Genomic DNA, 17,142 nt, shown 5'->3' on the forward strand with positions numbered 1-17,142 from the left:
CTATATATTGCCATTGGTCTGTGATTGATTGACCAATCTTTAACCATATGATTTTCTTGAGTTCTGTTATTGCTTTGCCCATGTTCATCTCTTTCTCTAGCTCTTTGATTTTTCTTTCCAAGGTCCTTACTTCCCTTGTCTTTTCTGCCACCTGTTGCTTGGATTTATCATGTTTCTCATTAAGTGTGACCAATTTCTCCTTAGCTTCATTCAGCTCTGCCATCTGGGCTTCTAGGACTTTAATTTCATTCATCAACTTCTGCATATCAAGGCTTGGAGCCTGCTCTGATGTTGGTGCTGGTGCTGATGTTGATGGAGCTGTCTCAACTGTCTGCACTGTAGGAGGAGTGACAATTTGAGGGGGTTCCTCAAGGTCGATTACTTGCTGAGGGGGCTGAGATGTTTGGCCTCCTTCTTTCTGTTGTAGGGCTGCCTGCAGTGCAGCCTCTGTTTCTACCAATTTTCCCTCTGTCTGGGCAAGTTGTTTATGGAGTGATACCAGCATGGCTGCTACATCTTGGTCCTGCCTTCGCTGGGCAACCTCTTCTGTTTGAGGGTGAAGGGTTGCTGGGATCTTTATCGTCTTTTTTAAGGCTGCAATGTCTGAATCCTTTATCTTTAGCAGCTCCTTTATAGCTTTAGGGTCCTTTGGATCATGCCCAAGCTCTATGATTATATCCTCTAAAGACCTTATCTTGTTGTCTTTAGCCTGGGAGGATGCCTTTTCTAACTCCAATTGTGCAGTGGTATTATTCAAAGAATTCTGCAATCTATAATTTATCAATGTTTTGTCTGCTAGGGTAGCATACACCAACTCACCCGTCTGCTTATGCAATTCAATTTGGTCCATTGGGTGGATGTCCTTGGACAAGATTTCCAAGTTTGTTCTTATATAATCAGCTGCAGACTGTGGCTGCAGTGCTGTGGGAATGAAATGGCTCATTATCATTTTGCCCTCTTGCACATCATATGCAGACATCAACCTCTGCTGGTTTGTGGGAGCCATTTTCAACAAGAGATTGTATAGCTGTAACCTCACCGGTTCATTTTTGGTCTTGATGTCTATGAATTGTTTCTTTATGCTAGACTCACCCTTTCTTTGTTGCTCTGAGGAGCTAACTTCTCCTCCAAGTATTCTTTGCTGCTCTTGCTGTAATGAGCTAGCTGATACCTCTGTGCTGGGGGGACCCATCTGTGTTTGACCCAAAAGCATCTCATCCTCTGAAAAAGGATTGATCCTTTGTCTCTTTTCCCCTTGTTGTGATGTTGAGGTACTAAGGGGAGTCTGTTCCTCTCTATCTCTCTTCTTACCCCTCTCTTCATTGATAGGGGTTTGGAGCACCGAAGTCTCCACTGTAACATTCTGTACTGGGGCCTCCTTTTCTTGCATTTGCTCATCATTAGGACCAGGAGCCTCTGCCATTTCTTCCTGCTGTTCAGGATGATTTTCAGGCCGTTCTTCTTGGACTGATCTCTGCTCTTCAGGGGCCTTTTGCTGTTCTGTTTCCTTGCCTTTATCCTTGGCTGAAGTCTCTGCTGTAATTGGGGCTTGGACTGCCTTTTGTGGAGCTGTGGATGATGAAGCAACTGCTCCCACTTGAGTGCTTGGAAGAGAAAATACCTGTGAACAAAGCTCTAAGTCAGCCAACTTTTGGAGATTTCTTATTCCTCTTTGAGCTAATTCTTCTTGTGTAGTAGCCTCTTCTAAGGTGCCTTCCCTCCATTCTAGTTGATTTTCATATTTTTCTATGTGAGGCAACCTTATGTGATCATAACTGGCCAGCCTATATCTAACCCTTCTTAAGCTTATGAAATGAGTGGGGTCGTATGGTACCCAAAGGAAGCTGGTCTGTAAGCCAAGGTCATTTAGCATGCTATCTGCCTCTTGCCAAGCTTCCTCCCTTTTATTGTAGATGAAGGGCCTAATTGGTTTCTGACTTTAAGCTGTGCTTTCTTGCCCTTGCTTGAAAAATGGAGTACATCAGCATTCCCAAATTGCCTGAAATACTCAAGGGCAAACAATCTCATAGGCACATATCTGGGCAATCTGTATGGGGCCAACTCACACCCATATATTCTAATAACTGTGTGGTTTTGGTAAAAATACCAATCCCCAATGCTGTATATCTTGGACAACTGAAGAATTCTCTGCATCTCATCAGTTGGTCTTGGAGGAGGTGAGCTCAGAAGCAGAGACATGGCTGGGTGGATGAAGAGGTCTATAAACTCACAATAAGTGTAAGGGGAACAAGACCTACAGTGGAAAACAGAGGACCAATAGACCACTGACCTTGGATTGCCTTGTGCATCCATTCTTTTCATAGAAAAATGACATTTCTCATGCTGATAGTATAGGATTAAATGATAAATATAGGAGGTGTATCTGAACACCCTTTCTCTTTCCAAGTCTATCAATTGCTCATGTATTTTATCGGAGATGTAAGTGGCATAGTCATAACAGATTGGGGGCTTACCAGGGGAAAACATGGCCATTATCACCAGCACAGTTTCATCAACAATTTCTATTGAATTATAGCCCAATATGGGACTAATCATGTCTGCAAGGTCTGTGCCCAATTGATTCAGGTATACATGATGGATGGGAGGGTACTTCATGGTCTCAGAGGTTGAATCAATGAACAATTGATTTATCTTGGTGATTTGAGCATCTGTCAGCTTGACTCCTTGTTTTATCAGATCCATCATTGATAAAGGAACTAATTTCTTAGCAGTTTTGAAGTTTAGCATTTCTCTAATGGCTGCAGGGGTGACATAAAAAACAACTGAGCCTGAAGGGTCAAGCACAGCCCTCTGAGTGGGGTCATAGCAGGTAGCACACAGATGGATTAAGTCAGGAAACACATTGACCTGAGGGAGCTTGAAGATGGGGAGGAAAGAGTCCCAAATGCCCAATATATCAAGTCCACTATTATGCTTAGTTTTCAATTCATTTAGCAAGTGAATGTGATACTTACTATTCATTAGCATTTCCTCTGATATTTGGTAATCTTTATCTGCTAATGGTTGCCACTCCAACTCTCTCTGAGGGGCGTTCAATGGAGCAACATTCAGGGCAACAGGTGCTACTGGTGTATCCATGTTTTACAAGCGAATTTGGGTTAAATTTCGACTATGTTTGGGAGAAATACCGTCCTGCGCAGTAAGTGAAGTAATTTGCTGAATTACAGCCCGTTTCAGAGCAACAGGGATGTAATTGGGCACAATTGGCCGGTTAAAAACTGATGGAATTGGTTTTAAGGGGTAGCAGGCCTATTTCTCCAGGGAAAATGGTCAATTTTAATGGTTTTTTAACAATGCAGGACGAAACAGAGCGCGCAGCTGGGGAATTGACAAATACCTGGTTTAATGGCGGTATTTGAGCTTGGTTGCAGTCGAATTCTGGGCAGCAGCAGCTCCGAATGGTGTTGGTAAGGTGCGGCAGCAAAGGACGTGAAAATACATGCAGGAGGCAGAGCAGAAAAACACGGAAAATATGCGCAAAAATGGCAAAATTCGGCCAAATATGGACTTTTTGGTGTTGGCGCGAAAATTTGGATGACGTCAGCATGACGTCATCAGGTGGGGTCAGGGTCGGGTGACGTCAGCATGACGTCATCGGGTGATGTGGCGGCCTGTGAGTGGTACACGGGGACTGCATAGGTGGCATGACAGCTTGGAGCGATGGCGGGCGGGGGCGCTGATGCGGCGGTGAGGTGGCGTGACATTGGCATGACAGGACAGCAGAAAACCGGAAGCAGTAAGCGGTATGATATCGGACCGCCCTTCATACAGAAGCGGGAATGTCAAAGGGCCGCCCGATTCGGTAATATGTCGACGCGTGCCCCTGCCCATACGTCAGCGGATGTCAAATTTCGGAAGCTAACGGCAATACATCGGGGCCGCTCCGAAATTGATGAGGGCCGTCAGATGGGAAAGCCTAGATCCGACGGCTGGCGGGAGGCAGAGTTGGCTGGACGATACTGAAGGGCGGGGATGATAAAATATTATTATTTGTTAACATATGCGCCCGGCGGGACATTAGAAAAGGGGTCTTTTGGGTTTTTTAGCAGTGTTACGGGTTAAAAAGGGGTCTTTTGGGTTTTTTACAAGGCTGTTTTGCAAAATGAAGTGGGTAAATCATTTCAGAGGGTTGTGGAGGGAAAAAAGGGGTAGGGATTAGGTTATTAAACTGACCAGAGGTCAATTTAATCCCTTACTTTGGACATATGGCTATAGTGCCAAGGGGAAGGGAATATACATATTGCTGGGGTTTTATACACCATGGTGTTATAGTAATAGGGAAAGGGAAATATAGGGAATTAAGTAGTAAGAAATTAGGAGTTAATATGAGTGGAAAAGGTGGATGAGGGGGAAAAACACTAAGTTTATATGAAATCAACTTAGTTTAGGAAGTAGATCAAAATGAAAAGAATTTTTACACAAGAAATGTGGCTTTTAAAGAAACAAGAACCAACAAAAGACTTTGACTTCTTCCATGAGCATAGGTAGTATTGGGATATTAGTAATGAGTGTAATGGGGGTAATCAAGGGGTTAGACATGCTTCATTGTATTGCTGCAAAAATGCTGAATGAGAGACCTGTACTGGCGCCATGTTTTTCCTTTGCTTAAGGCCAGTGACAAAAAGGAAATCATGCTTCTGCAACCCCATCTACCTACCCACTCTAATGCCTAGCATTTTTTGTTTCTTCATAGAGGGTGCACTTGGACTAGCAAACCCTGAATTGTTCTTTTATTTTCTTTTTGCTTTTTTCTTTGCTTTTCTATCTACAGCTAACCTTATTACCTCCAAGGCCCCAGATTAAACAGTTGGGAACCTTAATTTTCTACCTAACTACTGGCCTGCCAAGATTAAACAGTTTGGACAGGCTTCTTTCTCTATTCTTATGACAAGAAATTGAAATATGGCATGATCCAGATTAGGCTGTTGGACCACCCAAAAATTCAGTCAACATTAAGCTATGTACACATATTGCATTCTCTTGGAAATATGGGATCTTTGTATTGCCAAAGCAGAGCATATTTGGAACTTTCTTTGCCAATCATGAAATATGAAACCTATTGGTATAGGTATCTAATAGTAGCTCCACATGGGGATGGTTTTTCCATTTGAAAGACCAAGAACAGCAGGTCAGAATGCCTCGGCTCTTGACTTCTTTTACCAAAACTTGGAGTTTTCCTCCTTGAAATCTCAAAATTGTGCCCTTCCCATCTTGGTAGATCTGTGAACTTATTTGCCTTTTGCTGATAACTTACAAAACTTGGAAAGCTGCACTTTATACATGTTAACAGAAAGTAATATATACACCCTATAATGTACAAGGGAGAGTCAAACTAAATGCATGGGAAGTAGTTAAAATAGTGCTTCAACATCCTGCCATTCACAGGACCTTCATCCAAGTCGGTTTCATCCAGATTTTTTAGGAAGTAAGTGTTGTTTCCTTGCACTGCTTGGATAACAAATGGTCCTCTCCAAAGAGAATCAAACTTTCCATGTTTTCCTTTATCTTCCCTTCTTGAATCCCACTTGAGGACTTTGTCACCAATGTTGAAATCTTCAGCCTTAGTTCTTCTATCAAAAGCTTTCTTTAACTTTTCTTGTAAAACTTGAACTCTGCCATACACTTGATCTCTAGTTTGCTGCAAACATATTATTTGATTGATCCTTCTTTGCATGTCGTTGGGCTCAGCTTGACTTTCTTGAAGTAGTTTCATAACAGGGACCCCTAGTGATGAAGGAAATTTGGCTTCTAATCCATAGACTAACTCATATGGGCTGACCCCAATGGATCTCTTGGTTGTTAGTCTATCTGCCCATAAGGCATTCACAAGCTTCTTATGCCAATTCTTCTTATTTTCTTCCAACACCTTCTTTATGATGTTTACAAGGCTTTTGTTTGATGATTCAGCTAGGCCATTTCCTTGAGGGTAGTATGCAGTGGAATGGCCCAAAGTAATATGAAATTTGTGGCAGAAGTTCACCATCTTCTTGGATCTAAAAGCAACAGCATTGTCTGTTATGATCTTGTTGGGGCAACCAAATCTAGACAATATGTTATTCTCCAAAAACTGAATGATAGTTGAATCATTTGCCTGTCTACATGGGATGGCCTCAATCCATTTGGTAAAGTAGTCTGTGGCTGTGAGGATCCATCTATGTTGGCCTGAAGATGAGGGATGAATTTCCCCAATGAAATCCAAGCCCCATTGTTGAAAAGGTCTCTCTGTTGCAATAGGCCTCAAAGGAAGTGGCAGTAACTTTCTCTTTCCCTCAAACATTTGACACTTATGGCATGAGGTAGTGAAATTTTTAACATAAGAGAACAAAGTGGGCCAATAGTAACCAGCCCTCAGTATCTTATCCACAGTGGACTTCCAATACAAGTGTCCACCACAATCACCTGCATGAAATTCTTTCATGACATTGTTAGTCTCATTCTCAATTAAGCAGTTTAACAATATACCCTCATAGTTTTTCCAAAGCAAATTGCCATCCATGACACAAAATCTTGAAGCTTTCATTTTTAGGAACCTACATTTAGTTCTGGACAATCCTGGGGGAGCACATAGGTTTTGCAACACATAACATATATTAGAATACCAAGAGGATTGTTCAAAGGCTACATTGATCTTTGGAGTCGCCAGCTCCGATTCATTGTCCATTTGATTTATGTCTAGGGCTTGGAAATTTGTTTCAGACATTAGTTTGGCCAAACCTTGGCCCTTTATCAGTTTTGTAGGTCTTATCTCAATGTCAAATTCTAAGATGTTTGCAATCCATTTTCCTCTTTTACCCTCTAAATTTTCTTGAGTCAAAATATCCTTGACAATAGCATTTGGTACATAGGCAATGACATGAGAGTACAGGATGTAAATTTTGAAATCTTTGATGGCTTTGACTAAAGCATAAGCTTGTTTTTCCATGATCTGGTATTTCAGAGGTGCATCTCTTAGTGCTCTGCTAAAGAAAGCAATAGGTTTTTCATTCCCTTGATCATCTTTTTGTAACAAGACAACAACAATTGTGTGTTGGGAAGCAAAGGAAAATATAATGAAGTCTCTATCAAATTGAGGGTTTGTCAGGACTGGGGTTTGGGTGAGGGCTAGTTTGATTCCTTCAAACGCTTGATTTGCTTCCACAGTCCACTTTACCTTAGAATCCTTTTTAAGCATGTTATTAAGTAATCTGGTCAATTCTGCCAAGTTTGGGATAAATCTCCTTAGGAAGTTGATCTTACCCAAGAAGGCTTGCAGTTCTTTTACATTTCTTGGATGAGGCATTTGTAGGATGGCCTGTATTCTGTCTGGATCAATTCTAATACCATGCTTTGAAATAATATGACCCAATAACTTGCCTTCTTCCAAACCAAACAGGGATTTCTTAGGATTTAAGGAAATCCCATATTTTCTACAAGTTATGAATATTTGCCTTAGATGTTTCAAATGTTCTGGGTCAGATTTTGAAAAAGGTGTAAGGTCATCTAAGTAAACCACAAGGAAATCATGAATCTCTTTGGCAAAAGCAATATCCATTGCTCTTTGAAAGGTAGCTCCTGCATTTTTCAACCCAAAAGGAATTTTGACATATTTGAAGGTTCCCCATGGGGTTGTGAATGCTGTTTTGTCCTGATCATCAGGGTGAACTAGGATCTGGTTGAAACCTGAGAATCCATCAAGTAAAGAAATTCTTGAGGCCCCCACTACTCTTTGCAAGATGTGATCCATCTTGGGTAAGGGGTAATTATCTTTTAGGGACACTTGATTCAAGTTCCTTAGATCAACACAAAGCCTTATTTCACCAGTTTTCTTTCTTGTAGGGACCAAATTTGAAATCCAATCAGAAAACCTGATTGGTGCTATGATGCCAGCTTTAAACATTTTTTGTACCTCTTGCTCCATTAATGGGAGAAGCATAGGGTTGATTCTCCTCAATTTTTGTTTAAAGGGTTTTTGATTTGGCTTGAGGGGGATAGTATGTTGAATGACAGAGGTGTCATACGATTTCAAATCCTCATAGCTCCATGCAAAGACATCTTGGAATTCTTTGAAAAGGTCAACATATTTGGGCTTTTGGTCAGGGGGTAAGGAAGCAGACAATTTTATTATTTTGGGTTGTTCAGCAGTTCCAATGTTACATTCTTCTATGGCAGCATTGAGGGGCTGCATTTTTGGCTTCCTAAGAATATCATTTGAGTCAAAAATGTCTTCCAGAGGAGTGAGGCCTGTTGGGAGAAAATTGTCTTTCAATTGTATAACTTCAGTTTCAGCATCAGCTATTTCCTCGCGACTGATTTGTTTAAGTTCTTGTATGTTTTCTTTGTTAAAAATTGTTGGATGTAGCATTTGGTTTGCTGTTTTGGGTGAAATATTTGTTTGGTGCTGTTCACCTAGTGTTTGTGAGTCACTTGCAGCCTCTGTATCAATGTTTAGTCCTGAAAATTCTTGCTGCAAAGTCAAGAAATTATTTATTTGTGTATCATCCTCAAACACTTGCCAATCCTTGACATTGTTTGGGACAGAAGGTCTGTGTTTTATCTCAGCTGTAAAGCAATGCTTGGGTTCAAAAGGTAGTTTACAAGTGCTTGCAAATGTGGCCAAACTATGAGCATGAAGATTATGGGTTCTAGAAATTTTGGTAATTTGAAATTCAGTGAAGGAATTTAGTATTTCAGAAGTAGTAGACCTATAAGATCTCAGTCTTTTGTCATTGTTGACAAAATTTCCCTTTACTTGTTGGATAATTAGGTCTGAGTCTCCTAGGATTGAAACTTTTGTGGCTTGTAAGGATTTTACTAGTTTGAGGCCTAGTAAAAGAGCTTCATATTCTGCCATATTGTTGGTGCACCTGAAGTTTAACCTATAGGCTCGGCCCTCTGCATGACTGTTTTGTTTGTTATGTATCCAAACCCCTGCTCCTGCCCCTAATTTGTTGATTGATCCATCAAATTCAAGAAACCAGAGGACTTCTCGGTTAAGGGAAGAATTGTCAACTATTATGGGACTTAGCATCAACAGCTTGAGATCTTGGCTTACACTTGGTTTTTCTTCTTGAACAATTTTGTGTATTGATTGCTCAACCATTATTTCTAGAGAAGCAGTTTGTTCGTTTATATGCTGATCTTGTATGAGTGTCTTGGTTTCATCATCATTTGTAGGACCTATATTATCATTGAAGAGAATATAGGAGTCTATGTCAGAATGGACAGCATATATGGGAAAGTTTTGAGGTTTTTCTTCACTGCTGACCATGTATTTCATAAGTGTTTCTCTGTATAGTCTCTTTGGTTGCCCAAAGACAGAGATGGTGGCATAGGACATGTCTAATTGAAGGGAGCCTTGAAGTTTAGCACCCCATGATCTTGATAATAACATTCCATATTTTGGTGGGATATCAGAAACCACCACATCCATTAAAATTGTTTTTATTTGGATATTGAACCAATGAAACACATAAATCCTTTATCAAACCTAAACACTTAACTTGGCTGGAGTCAAATGAAAATAGGTCCTTGTATGGCCTTGTTATGTCTAAATTCAGTCTCTCCATCACAAATTTAGGCATAAGGTTATGGGATGCCCCATAATCAAACATGGCATTGTGTAGTATCTTGTCATGGATATGCAGGCTGACATAAAAAGGTAAAATTCCATTACCTGCTGTTTTTCCATCAACCTCAGGGCCAAAAAGTAATTCTGGGGTGTCATCCAACACATTAACATCATCTTTATTGTTTTTCAATTGAAGGGACTTTTTAATTTGTTGTTTGTAAATGTCATGTTTGGCTAATTCAGCAAGGGGTATGGCTATTTTCAATTTACCAATTTCAGACTCAAAGTCAAAAGGTTTTTCAGTTTGAATTTTAGCATTCTGGTTGACCATTTTTTCTTTGTCATTTGACCTTTTAGAGGGTTCCTCTTGGTTCTGTGTCTGATTTTGGGGTTTGTCATTTTTACCCATCTTTTGAGAAGGGTTGTTTGAATTGGTATGTAAAGGAAGTGCAACTGATGGCTGTTGATTTGAGGCATATGTTTCAGTGATATCCTCCACTGTGACTTCATTAGTGATAGGATCAGATTTGTCTTTGGATTCTGAAATGGTAGCTTTCTTAGATTGCTGGTCATCTTTTACTTTTTCAGGGTGTGACACATTTATGGTTCTACTTCTTAGTTTGTACTGTTTATGAACTTCAAAAACAGCTGTATCATATCCTTGCTTAAAGTCAAAAGACTCACCTGATTTTGTTTGAAATTGCTTTACTTCATCTTCTTTCTGATCTTCTTGAGTCAGGAAAACTTGCTGTTCATTGTTCAAACCCATCAAATTGATGTGGGTGTCATCTATTTTCTCATTAGAAGTAGATGTCTCAGCATAATTTTCTTGGAAAGGAGGTCTGACATGCTGGTCAGGATCAGTCCTACCAACATTAGGATTTTGATTCTTTCTGAAGTTTGGGTTTCTAATATTGCTTGTTTGACCTTCCCATGATGATTTTCTTTCTATGGTTTCTACCCTGTCTCCAAGTCTATCCATTCCTTTGATGATTGCATCTAGCTTTTGCTCAAATGATGAAGGTTCTTCTTTGAAAGTGGTCCTCCTTTCAGTTCTGGCCCTGTTTCTTTTGGCAATTAGATTTGCCTCTACACTAACAACTATGTTTTGCATGTCTGCTAGAGTTGCAGGGGCTCTTTCTCTCAGTTGATATGCCATATCAGCATCAAAGCCATCAGGGAATTTAATCAACGCTAAATCAGGTGGAGGTCTAAGGTTTTGAGGTATGGCATTATAGATAGTATTGAATCTAGTGCAATAGTCCAGGACAGTTTCTTGTGGGCCTCTTCTTATGGTGTCATATTCAGATAGAATGTGCAGAGGGTCCTTTTTCTTTTCCCATCGGTTTAAGAAGGACTGATAAAGGGCACCCGAATCAGCTATTGAATTTGGGGTCAGGGCCCTGAACCAGGTTCTTACTTCACCTGTCAAACTTTGGACAAAAATTTTCATCCTTACATCATCATCATCTATCTCATAGTTCTCAAAGTAATCTTGCATTTTCCTAGTATGCTGTAAAGCAGTGTATGTACCGGTCCCATCAAAATAAGTAACCTTGCTTTGGTAGTCCTGAGGCATAGCCGCAGGATTACCAGGTAACTGAAGTGGAGCATAACGGTTAGCCATATTTGGGAGAATAAGTGGGACAACAGGGATAACAACAGCAGTCTGTGTGTTGGGTGTGGACAATATGCTCTGTGAAGTGGATGATGAAGAGGGTGAAGAATGACTTATATGGAGGTGAATAGATGGCTTAGCGGGGGTTGGAATAAAACTCTGCTGACCTGCCTCAGGGCTAGTTTCAGGAGATTGTTCTGGTTCCTTCTGGTTCCTAAGAGTTTTAGGGATGAGATTTGGATTATCAAAAACAGGTGGGGGATTTGGGTCAGGATTTGACCTGGTGTGCCTAGTTCTCTTCTTAGGAGCCAGCTTCTGAACTTGTTTTTTGTTTTTTTTGAGGCTGTTTTTAGAACTGTTTTAAAGGGACTGTTTAAGCTTTTGGAACCACTGTCTAAGAATAGATAGCAGCTGAAAATACGCTGTCCCCAGTGGAGTCGCCAATTATGTTAACACCCAGGTTGTTCCCTATGACTCCCAAGGGAATACGGCCGGGGTAACCACTAACCAAGCTTTGGATTACAGGTCCTAGCCTACCTGTAATCAGAGAGGGCTCTCTCTTTAAGATTTAACTTTGTTTTGTGAGGATTTTAGGCTAGTTATGAGGTCAGATTGTATTTGAGGTTTTGGTTGCGAACTGTTGTTGTGGGAAGGGCATGAAATGTTTGGGAGATGTTAGTCCATTGGGCATATGGAGTCAGAGAGTTGGGACAGTCCTGTGCCTGTAATGGAGAAAGTTTTACTGCAAGGCTAGATGACTATTCTTAATATAAATTCTGATTATTGAGTGAAACAGTGGGAGATGGAATTACAGACAGTGTGATAACAAATTGAACAGCAATTTCCACTTAGTAGCATACATGAATTACTAAATAGAAACTGTGAAAGATTCAGGGTTTATTGGAGCAGTTAAGAATTCCAATTAAACAGTTGAGCCTATAGAAAACATTTATAGCAAGGACAGATTGAAATCAGGGTGTCTCCATGGACAAATCCTGAGCTATTCTTTTTCTTTCCTCCTAAGGTTAGATTAACATGTGAAAGATATGAGTTAAACTGATAATAAACATGAAAAGAGATAGAGAAAACTTATTATATCAAGACACAGCACTAGAATCCTGCAGCATTCAGTAATTCCAAGACAGCAAGCATCAGTAAGACCAACTTCTACAAACCCCAAAGCCTTTCTGTATTATTTCTCCAGAGATTATAGCCGAGTTCTCTTTCTTGAACAACAGAAGTAAACAACAACCCCCAAATGAACTGCGTGGGGGAGATTTTATACAAAAATATCAAGTAAAATATCTAGAATGATAGTTATTGAGCAATAACTATCTCTACCAACTTTGTATAGTGAAGTTATTACAAAATTTAAAGCCTGTAGTAAAGGCACATAGAAGCTGTTTGCTGTTTGTCAGTTGATGATGACTTTTGGGCCCAAGGGCCGGCTGCGTTAATTCTTGGACGGCTTCTGCTAACAACGGCTGCTGTAGATGACACCTTGTGGCTCTGATGCCTTTGGGATGCTGTCCTGTAATCTTTGACCTGTGGCTGCTGATCTGTGACTTCTCTATTGATTCTCTGCTTGCGGTAAAACGCATTTGATTAGATTATTTTGTCAAATCACAGCAAAGTCCTTATCATATCTGTCCACCATTGATCAGTGGGCATCTGATGCCTTCGCATCTTGAGGAGTGTCTCATCTGCATTTGTATATTTGTAGTAATTAGGGGGGACTGCAAACAGATGATTGATTTCATGTTCTATATAAAACAGATTTTCTAGTTTATCATACAGCTCTTGTCCTGTGGGCAGCCCAGTTCCTTCCGAAGTGCTAGATGAGGTAGTCAACTGATCAGTGATGTATTTGTTGACTCTTTTCGCATATTGCTCATGAGAAGATAGCCTTCCTGCGCTGTTTAGTAAACTGGGGAGTCCCCTGTTGTATAATGCTATGATCTTGGCACCAAAAGCATTTACCTCTGCTTGAATATCCTGACATTTTCTTTCTAGTGCCTGTACATAGTTTCTGAGGGTGAGTACCCTTTTGATTAGCAAAATTGTATCAGTTCTATCTCTGATACCCATGTTTGCTAACTGTATGCCAGTTTTGTTGTTCAACACATTGATCATTCTAGTAGCTATATCTGGCATACTTCCTAGAGAAGCTCTGGCTTTTTGACTTTCTGCATAAGCCTTGCCCAGCAAATCCATTTTCTCATGGATGGTCTCTATATATTGCCATTGGTTTGTGATTGATTGACCAGTCTTTAACCATATGATTTTCTTGAGTTCTGTTATTGCTTTGCCCATGTTCATCTCTTTCTCTAGCTCTTTGATTTTTCTTTCCAAGGTCCTTACTTCCCTTGTCTTTTCTGCCACCTGTCGCTTGGATTTATCATGTTTCTCATTAAGTGTGACCAATTTCTCCTTAGCTTCATTCAGCTCTGCCATCTGGGCTTCTAGGAATTTAATTTCATTCATCAACTTCTACATATCAAGGCTTGGAGCCTGCTCTGATGTTGGTGCTGGTGTTGATGTTGATGGAGCTATCTCAACTGTCTGCACTGTAGGAGGAGTGACAATTTGAGGGGGTTCCTCAAGGTCGATTACTTGCTGAGGGGGCTGAGATGTTTGGCCTCCTTCTTTCTGTTGTAGGGCTGCCTGCAGTGCAGCCTCTGTTTCTACCAATTTTCCATCTGTCTGGGCAAGTTGTTTATGGAGTGATACCAGCATGGCTGCAACATCTTGGTCCTGCCTTCGCTGGGCAACCTCTTCTGTTTGAGGGTGAAGGGTTGCTGGGATCTTTATCGTCTTTTTTAAGGCTGCAATGTCTGAATCCTTTATCTTTAGCAGCTCCTTTATAGCTTTAGGGTCCTTTGGATCATGCCCAAGCTCTATGATTATATCCTCTAAAGACCTTATCCTGTTGTCTTTAGCCTGGGAGGATGCCTTTTCTAACTCCAATTGTGCAGTGGTATTATTCAAAGAATTCTGCAATCTATAATTTATCAATGTTTTGTCTGCTAGGGTAGCATACACCATCTCACCCGTCTGCTTATGCAATTCAATTTGGTCCATTGGGTGGATGTCCTTGGACAAGATTTCCAAGTTTGTTCTTATATAATCAGCTGCAGACTGTGGCTGCAGCGCTGTGGGCATGAAATGGCTCATTATCATTTTGCCCTCTTGCACATCATATGCAGACATCAACCTCTGCTGGTTTGTGGGAGCCATTTTCAACAAGAGATTGTACAGCTGTAACCTCATCGGTTCATTTTTGGTCTTGATGTCTATGAATTGTTTCTTTATGCTAGACTCACCCTTTCTTTGTTGCTCTGAGGAGCTGACTTCTCCTCCAAGTATTCTTTGCTGCTCTTGCTGTAATGAGCTAGCTGATACCTCTGTGTTGGGGGGACCCATCTGTGTTTGGCCAAAAGGCATCTCCTCCTCTGAAAAAGGATTGATCCTTTGTCTCTTTTCCCCTTGCTGTGATGTTGCGGTACTAAGGGGAGTCTGTTCCTCTCTATCTCTCTTCTTACCCCTCTCTTCATTGATAGGGGTTTGTAGCGCCGAAGTCTCCACTGTAACATTCTGTACTGGGGCCTCCTTTTCTTGCATTTGCTCATCATTAGGACCAGGAGCCTCTGCCATTTCTTCCTGCTGTTCAGGATGATTTTCAGGCTGTTCTTCTTGGGCTGATTGCTGCTCTTCAGGGGCCTCTTGCTGTTCTGTTTCCTTGCCTTTATCCTTGGCTGAAGTCTCTGCTGTAATTGGGGCTTGGACTGCCTTTTGTGGAGCTGTGGATGATGAAGCAGCTGCTCCCACTTGAGTGCCTGGAAGAGAAAATACCTGTGAACAAAGCTCTAAGTCAGCCAACTTTTGGAGATTTCTTATTCCTCTTTGAGCTAATTCTTCTTGTGTAGTAGCCTCTTCTAAGGTGCCTTCCCTCCATTCTAGTTGATTTGCATATTTTTCTATGTGAGGCAACCTTATGTGATCATAACTGGCCAGCCTATATCTGACCCTTCTTAAGCTTATGAAATGAGTGGGGTCGTATGGTACCCAAAGGAAGCTGGTCTGTAAGCCAAGGTCATTTAGCATGCTATCTGCCTCTTGCCAAGCTTCCTCCCTTTTATTGTAGATGAAGGGGCCTAATTGGTTTCTGACTTTAAGCTGTGCTTTCTTGCCCTTGCTTGAAAAATGGAGTACATCAGCATTCCCAAATTGCCTGAAATACTCAAGGGCAAACATTCTCATAGGAACATATCTGGGCAATCTGTATGGGGCCAACTCACACCCATATATTCTGATAACTGTGTGGTTTTGGTAAAAATACCAATCCCCAATGCTGTATATCTTGGACAACTGAAGAATTCTTTGCATCTCATCAGTTAGTCTTGGAGGAGGTGAGCTCAGAAGCAGAGACATGGCTGGGTGGATGAAGAGGTCTATAAACTCACAATAAGTGTAAGGGGAACAAGACCTACGGTGGAAAACAGAGGACCAATAGACCACTGACCTTGGATTGCCTTGTGCATCCATTCTTTTCATAGAAAAAGGAAATTTCTCATGCTGATAGTATAGGATTAAATGATAGATATAGGAGGTGTATCTGAACACCCTTTCTCTTTCCAAGTCTATCAATTGCTCATGTATTTTATCGGAGATGTAAGTGGCATAGTCATAACAGATTGGGGGCTTACCAGGGGAAAACATGGCCATTATCACCAGCACAGTTTCATCAACAATTTTTATTGAATTATAGCCCAATATGGGACTAATCATGTCTGCAAGGTCTGTACCCAATTGATTCAGGTATACATGATGGATGGGAGGGTACTTCATGGTCTCAGAGGTTGAATCAACGAACAATTGATTTATCTTGGTGATTTGAGCATCTGTCAGCTTGACTCCTTGTTTTATCAGATCCATCATTGATAAAGGAACTAATTTCTTAGCAGTTTTGAAGTTTAGCATTTCTCTAATGGCTGCAGGGGTGACATAAAAAACAACTGAGCCTGAAGGGTCAAGCACAGCCCTCTGAGTGGGGTCATAGCAGGCAGCACACAGATGGATTAAGTCAGGAAACACATTGACCTGAGGGAGCTTGAAGATGGGGAGGAAAGAGTCCCAAATGCCCAATATATCAAGTCCACTATTATGCTTAGTTTTCAATTCATTTAGCAAGTGAATGTGATACTTACTATTCATTAGCATTTCCTCTTATATTTGGTAATCTTTATCTGCTAATGTTTGCCACTCCAACTCTCTCTGAGGGGCGTTCAATGGAGCAACATTCAGGGCAACAGGTGCTACTAGTGTATCCATGTTTTACAAGCGAATTTGGGTTAAATTTCGACTATGTTTGGGAGAAATACCGTCCTGCGTGGTAGGTGAAGTAATTTGCTGAATTACAGCCCGTTTCAGAGCAACAGGGATGTAATTGGGCACAATTGGCCGGTTAAAAACTGATGGAATTGGTTTTAAGGGGTAGCAGGCCTATTTCTCCAGGGAAAATGGTCAATTTTAATGGTTTTTTAACAATGCAGGATGAAACAGAGCACGCAGCTGGGGAATTGACAAATACCTGGTTTAATGGTGGTATTTGAGCTTGGTTGCAGTCGAGTTCTGGGCGGCAGCAGCTCTGAATGGTGTTGGTAAGGTGTGGCAGCAAAGGACGTGAAAATACAGGCAGGAGGCAGAGCAGAAAAACACGGAAAATATGCGCAAAAATGGCAAAATTCGGCCAAATATGGACTTTTTGGCGTTGGCGCGAAAATTTAGATGACGTCAGCATGGCATCACCAGGTGGGGTCAGGGTCGGGTGACGTCAGCATGACGTCATCGGGTGACGTGGCGGCCTGTGAGTGGTACATGGGGACTGCATAGGTGGCGTGACAGCTCGGAGCGATGGCGGGCGGGGGCGCTGATGCGGCGGTGAGGTGGCGTGACG

The sequence above is a fragment of the Pinus tabuliformis genome, chromosome 8, assembly GCF_031772625.1.
Source record: "Pinus tabuliformis cultivar Carrire ecotype Pingquan chromosome 8, CPIR1, whole genome shotgun sequence".
Taxonomy (NCBI): Eukaryota; Viridiplantae; Streptophyta; class Pinopsida; order Pinales; family Pinaceae; genus Pinus; species Pinus tabuliformis.